Here is a 6721-nt window from a genome sequence, read left to right on the forward strand (position 1 = left end):
GGTCAGCGCCCGCCCAGCCTGAGCTGCCCTTGGCCTGTGGACAAGCCAGAGGACAGCAGGGCCGGGGCGCCCCCACCTATAGGAGCACTGCTGTGGGGTCTTCCACGGCTCTCGCAGTCCGCTCCTGGCCCACAGCAGCTGCGCAGTGGCGCTGCCTGTCCTATTTTTGGTCCAGGCCTAAAGGAGGTCACCTGCCTGGTGTCACCTGAGGTGAGCCCAGCTGCCCAGCTCCATGCCAAGAGAGGCTGAGAAACCCGGACCAGGTGGCCTAGGGTGACGGCCGCTTAGATTGGAAAGATTGGCCAGCACATGGGACTTCCCGGTGCCAACACTGGGAAGTCCCAGGAAGGCCAAAAGGAGCTGGTCACCGAGGACAAACAGGCAATCCCGGTGTCCTGGCTCCGCGAGGTCAGTTCCTGGCCGAGTTGGGCATTGGCCACCCTGCCAGGGGGAGAGGCAGGGGTGCTCCCTCCTGGCCATCAAGGGAGCCGCTCCTCCAGGCCTCGGAACACGCTGCCTGAGCTGCAGAGCCAGGCAGGACCCCTGTGCGCCAGGCTGGGACCTCAAGTGTGTGTGCCTGGTGCCCGGGACACAGGTCATGGCAGCGGGAGCACCGGAAGCGACAGCCCTGAGTGAGCACCAATGGTACCCCCGCCCTGGGCTTGGGGTCTGGTCCTGCCCGTGTGCTGTGAACTGGCTGTTTGGGAGACCCCCTGCATCAGGCGGAGGACTTAGTGTCCACCCGCACGGAGGACAGAGCAGAGACTGAGAGGTCACATGACTTGTCCAAGGCAGTGCTTCTCCGTTCGGTGACCTCCCCACCAGGGGACACTAGGCAACATCTGGAGACACGCTTTCACGGCGACACCAAGGGGCTGCAGCTGGCTCTGGAGGGAGCAGCCCGAGACGCTGCTGAACACCCTGCAGTGCCCAGGACCGTCCCCACCGCCGAGAATGACCGGGCCCCAAACACCCCTGGTGCCCGGGTGCAGACACCCTGGTGGCCGGCGGAGCCCGGACTGAAGCCGGGGCTGCAGCCGCTTGGCTCGACCACCGGCACCCCGGCTTTGGTGCCCACAAACCAGACGGCACACTCTGTTCAGCCCCTTATCTGTTCATGGACACGTGGGCTGCTCCCACCTCCGGCGAAGTGAACGGTGAGGACAGCATCCGCCGGAGTCCCTGTTAGAATAACCGCAGACCACAGGGAAATCCAGCGTCTGTCCGCGGCGGCCACACCGCCTCACATTCCCACCAGCAGCGCGAAGGGGCCCCGTTTCGCTGCTTCTCGCCAACACTTATCACCTGGCTCTGATTCCAGCCGTCGCAGTGCGAGAGGGGCAGCGTTTTGTTTTTATTTGTCTTCCCTGAGGACTAATGACACCACGATTCTCCTCACGTGCTCGTAAGTCTTTGGGGAAATGTCGTAAAGGTTGGATGCATCATCTCGCCCTTGACCCTTCACCAGGTGGCTGTTTCTGGTCTTGTGCTGTGACTCTTGTGACATCGGACTCTGGACTGGAGCTCTCTGGGGGCCTGAGCCCACACAGCCACCTGTGTGCTGCCGCCCCCTCCCGACCAGCCCATCATGGAGCTGGAAAACCCAGCGGTGTGTCCACGGGGCCCCACAGGGTGGGCAGGTGGGGGGTGCCCGCCCTGGAGCAGTCCATGCGCAGCAGAAGGAAAAGAAACAACTGGATCTAGGTTTCCAGGCGCTGAGGTCGAAGTCTACGCTGGGGACAGTGGCTCCAAAGAGCGTGGGGTTGACTGTACCCAAGGGGGACACAGAGGCAGTGATTGGCATTAGGGGGGCGGGGCCCCCCACACTCAGAGCAAGTGAGAGGCAGAGAACGGGAGAGAAACAGATCAAACTGCAAGCTCGGTGGCAGATTAAACTGGTGGCCGCAACATGCAAATTGCCCTACACCTGGATGGTCTGCGAAGGTCCCTGGCCACCTTCCCCCGGGCGGGCTCAGCGGCCTGGCGTGGATGAAAAGGGGCCACATCCCAACCCTGCCCAGCTCGGGGAGGCCTGCGCAGTGGCCTCACACACTCAGAGATGGCAAGTGGCCTTGCAGGGTGGCCTGACATTAAAGCTTCCTGGATCCCAGCGAGCCCCCCGCTGCCCTCACCGCCCACAGCGCGCCCAGCGTGGCCGTCCGGCTTCCCCAGGGCCGACGGGACGGTGGCGGTTCTGTAAGACCGGCCTGCGGGTCAGGTTGTCCCCACTGAGTTTCCTTCTTTTTGTTTTTAATTTTGTTTTTGTTTTTGGACTCCGTGCTACATCGTTTGTTTGTGTTGCGAAACTCCTGAACTGAGTACAGATTGTTTGTTCTTCCCCGTTAAACATCCTCCTGCTAAGGCTGCCGTTAGCATTGAGAGGGTTTGTTTGAAGCAGGCTTCGTCCCTTTCTTGGGGCACCAGGCTCCAAACACAGCCCCGCCCCTCGTCCCCGTCCCCAGCAGCACCTGCCTTCCACCCCTGGTTAACAGAAGTCACCAGCGTCCCTGCCCCCCTCCCCCCCCCCCCCGAGGCCAAATCAGGTCGCCTGGCTCCTGGCCCTTTGCTATTTCCTCTCTCTGTTTGTATAGCTTTCAAATATAAAAAGACAAATAAACATGCTGGGTGAGGGATCTAGCTTCCTCTTATCGGTCTGGAAATCGCAGCTGACGGCTCTCCCAGGCAGCGGTGGCCTCTAGTGTCCCCGCAGGCCTTGGGCACGAGGCCAGGCTTTCCTGGCCCCACACACTGCTCCACCCAACTGGGATGCCCAAGGCCTCTGGCCAGCTCCAGGCTGGGGCATGAAGGTCTGCCTGGGCCCCCCTCCCCCACCTGAGTCTGGACATGGGAGTAGCTCCAGCCCCTCACAGGAGCCAAGCGGTCACGGAACTGCACACGCAGGGAGGCTCCCGCGAGGAGGGACCTGGGAGGCACCTCACAGCCCGCCCTGCCTCTGCCAAGGCCGGCAGCTCTGACCTCCCTGCCCCCCTGCGCAGTGCCAGGCCCCCCCAGCAGGAGCTCAGCCAGACCTCAGGAGAGTAGCCCGGCCCACGCCCCGTCAGGGGAGGGCACCCAGAATGCGTGTCACCCCCAGGCCAGCCCTGACCCAGACCCCTAACCACCCAGGACGGCTTCCTCACCTGCGGAGAAGTCACCCAGAGCAGGGATCCCCAGCCTCCGGGCCGCAGGCCAGCACCGTCCGGGCCTGTTAGGAACCCGGCTGCCCAGCGGGGGAGCTTGAACGTGAGGCACTTGCCTCCTCCCAAACCCATCCGCACCCTGGCCTACGGAAGAACTGTCTTCCACGACCCTGGTCCCTAGCACCAGAAGGGCTGGGGACAGCTGACCTTGAGGCCCGAATGAACAAGTGCTGAGCACAGCGAGGGGTCTCCTGTCACCCCGACAGGCCAGGGGGCCTCTCCCTGGGGGTGCTGCTCCCCACGGCTCCCAGGGGTGGGAGCAGCCTGATCCCTGGCCACCTCTGGAATGATTTTCGGGTAGCCCCCGCCTCCCCGTCACTGGCCCTTCCAGCTCGGCCCCACCGACTGGCCCCCACCCCAAGGGCCTCCCTCCACTCCAGCCCAGGCTGGGGCTCTCCCAGGTGGGCAGGTCCGGCCTCTGAGTCCGGGTGGGGGCGAGAGCAGGTCAGGCAGGCCCGTCCTGTGTGCCCGGAGTTCTGGCCCTGCCAGCGCGCCCCGGGCAGGGTCCACTGTGGGCGCAGGTGTGGGCGTGTTTCCGTTCCCACACTTCAGGCTCTCCCACGCGCCTAATGACCGTTCTGTATAACGAGCAGGTCAGGCTGCTTTCCTGGGCCTCAGTCTTTCCGTCTGTATTTGGGGCGGACAATGCCCATGTCCCGCAGTTACCGACTGTGCCGCGCGGGAACGGGCATTTTGTAAATCACCAGCCTACCCCCCAATGTTGGGGCCTCCCAGGGCCCTGGGCGGTCCTCCCAGGCAGTCGGCCTCGGCGGGCAGCAGCCAGAAGGCCCTGCCTCCAGAGCGGAGGGCAGAGGGCGGCTTTCCTGGAGCCAGGGGTCCTCCCACCTTGCCCAGGAGTGTCCTGGTGTCGCCGTGTGGCCGCCTGCATGGGGAGGAAGCCTCGGCAGATCTGCAGGCAGCTGTCACCACAAACAAGGGTGGGGCCTCCTGGGACAGAGAGAAAGTAGGTCAGAGGCCATGGAGGGGACGGAGCTAGGAAGAGCAGCTTGTGCCAGGTCCCCGCTGGTGGCCAGGGCTCTCCGGGCAGGAAGGGCCTACAGGCCTCTGGCATGGCACACAGCGTCGTTGGGTGGCAATGCCCTGTGCCCACGCAGCACCTCAGGGTCCAGGCAGCCCACGCGTGAGGTACCCGGGCAGGCGATGGGCGCTGGCCGCTGCCAGGCAGGTCAGAACTGGCCAGAGACTCGGGCCGCAGCCCAAGCCTACAGACCCGACAGGGGCCGGTGGCAGGGCCTCACCGATCAGGGCTCCTGGCTGCAGGGCTGAGCCCGTGCGCTGCGGCCGAGCTGGTAGCCAGGCCACGTCTGGTTCATACGGAGGGCCGGGGCCAGCTGTGCACTCAGCAGGCCAGTGACGGGGGGGACACCGCACCTCCTGCAGCCGGCCCGGAGGCCCCACGCGGCGAGGCCCGCCCCGTGAGCTGCCAGGGACTCGGCGGCAGGGAGGGAGGGCAGGTGGGGTGAGGGGGACGCTGAGCGGGCTTTCCCAGGCCCACACGGGAGGGCGCTCAACCCCGGCCCCACGTGGGAAGGCTGTGTCTGCCGGGGCCGAGGGGAGCGAGGGGGCTGGGAAGCTGTCAGGGCAGCTGGGCACTGGGCTCTTCTGAAGGCTCGTGTTGGTATTCCATCGGGTGTCTTCACAGCCAGGTCCTGGCACACAGCAGCGCCTGGCAGCTGCCTCATCCCCTCCGCGGCCCCAGGGCTGTGCTCAGGGTCGTGGGCCTGACCCCTGCCCAACGCTTTCCCCATCCAGCTCAACTGCAGGAAGCACGTCTCTCCGGAAGGCTGGGCCTTCACTTCTCCCCTTCTCCCCTGGGTGGAAGCGTGGGGTCTCTCACTGGCAAGGCCCCTCCCGGAGGAGCCCAGAACCACAGCCCCCCAGGGAGGAAGGCCACTGTTTTACTTGGCTATGCTTGCAAAATGCCACAGACCGTGTGGCTTAAGCATCAGAAATTGTTTCCTCGCGGGTCTAGCTCACAGAGGCTGGAAGTCCAAGGTCAAGGCGCTGGCAGGTCCGCTTCCCCCGGGAGCCTCTCTCGTTGGCCTGCAGACCGCCCACCTCCTGCCTCCCCTCCATGGGGTCGTCCCTCGTGAGTGAATGCCCCGGTCCTGGCATGTCCAGATTTCCTCACGGAAGGGCCCAGACAGACTGGACGGGGGGCCGCCCACAACACCTCGTTTTCTCGTCATCACCCCTTTGAAGGCCCCGTCTACAAACACTGCCACTTTCTGGGGCCCCGGCAGTGAGTGCACCCACCTAGGAATTTTACAGGGGGCACAACTGAACAGGTAACAGCCTGGCCTATGAACTAGGAGTTACTGAGTGAACAAGTGCAGGGGGTCCCGCCCCAGGGCCTCCCCAGTGTTTTAGAAGCGCGTTGCTGTCCCCTTCAAAGAGCTCCCTGAGTGCAGGGCAGGGTCTGAGTCCTCTCTGGGTCCCCCACAGGATTTTACAAGCCAACCTGTGACATCAAAGGATCTCTAACTGCATAGCCCGGGGGCGCAGAGGAGCCCAGCCCAGGGAGGGCTCAGGAAGAGGCCCAGCAGGGAGGCCGGGGTTCCGCCCGGCTGCGGCCCACCAGCCCTCCCTGCCGCCCACCGCGCACACAGGGGTTCTTCCCGAGAAGTTTCACATCCACCTCTCCTAGCATCAGGGCAGCAGCGTGGGCGGGAGGGGACGGCTGGGAGATCAGGCCAGCCTCGCCCAAGGGCGCGGCGGAGACGCACATCCACCTTCAGCCCGGCCTGCACTCAGCTCTGGGCTGGGCTCCCAGGGAAGGTGAATCACAGGGCGCTGGCAGCGGAGCGCTGCCACATGTGGCTCCTTGGTGCCAGGCGCAGGCGGCCAGGATGTGGGCTCGCCCTGCTGCCATCTGGAGGGGAGGCTCCTGTGGGAGCCAAGGCGAGGCCAGGCTGGGCCAGGAGGCCTGCAGAGGCAGGTGGTGGGCCCCGGAAGCCAGGCCTCTGCCACTTCTCAGTCCCCGGCCTGTAAACGTGTTCTCGCCCTCTCTGAGCGTAGCTCCCTCACTGATCCATCTGCGACAGGGGCACTCTGTGCTTGCAGTGTGCTGGGACTGTCCCTGGCCCGGGGGCTACAGGGGAGGATGGGCCACATCCCCATGGAGCTGAGGAGGGCAGACGTGCTCCAAGGGCAGGCTGGAGCCCCGCTGGGGTGCTGTGCCGCGATACACTGGGCTGGGTGGTCAGGGAAGACCACCTGCGGACAGGGGAGGGTTTAATCTGGGCTCAGAACAGCAGCTCCCTCCCCTCCGGCCTGCTCAGGAGGGGAAGGCTCCGCTCTCTGCACCCCCACCCCTGCTTTCTCCCAGAGCCCTCGGAGGGAGACCGCCTCCTCCAGCCAGCCCTCCCTGCTGCCAGCCTGCAGGCCCCCTTGGCTCTGGTGGCTCCCGGGCAGCTCACACTCCAGCATCCCCCCACCCTGCAGGCTGGCAGGGGGTGCAGCCTCCAGCCCCAGGGGAGGCACACAGCACTGCCATGAGC

This window comes from Furipterus horrens, unplaced genomic scaffold, assembly GCF_987537825.1.
Source record: "Furipterus horrens unplaced genomic scaffold, mFurHor1.1.pri manual_scaffold_4, whole genome shotgun sequence".
NCBI classification, from domain to species: Eukaryota; Metazoa; Chordata; class Mammalia; order Chiroptera; family Furipteridae; genus Furipterus; species Furipterus horrens.